Genomic DNA, 205 nt, shown 5'->3' with positions numbered 1-205 from the left:
AGCCCTAGCCCGGGCGCGCCAGCTGCGGCGGATAAGGCCGAGATCAGCCTGGAGCCTCGGGTGCCGAGAGAGAGCCTCGCCTGATGGACCACCCAAGCCCCTGCAGATGACTGTCACACCCCCTGAGCGCTCAGTTTTCTTTTTAAACCCATAGGGGAGACAGTTTCCGGACGCCCAACAATCACAGAGCGGCCCAGGACCGAGA

Source organism: Mandrillus leucophaeus, unplaced genomic scaffold (genome assembly GCF_000951045.1).
Source record: "Mandrillus leucophaeus isolate KB7577 unplaced genomic scaffold, Mleu.le_1.0 Scaffold50, whole genome shotgun sequence".
Lineage (NCBI taxonomy): Eukaryota > Metazoa > Chordata > Mammalia > Primates > Cercopithecidae > Mandrillus > Mandrillus leucophaeus.
This window is presented reverse-complemented; position numbering follows the sequence as displayed.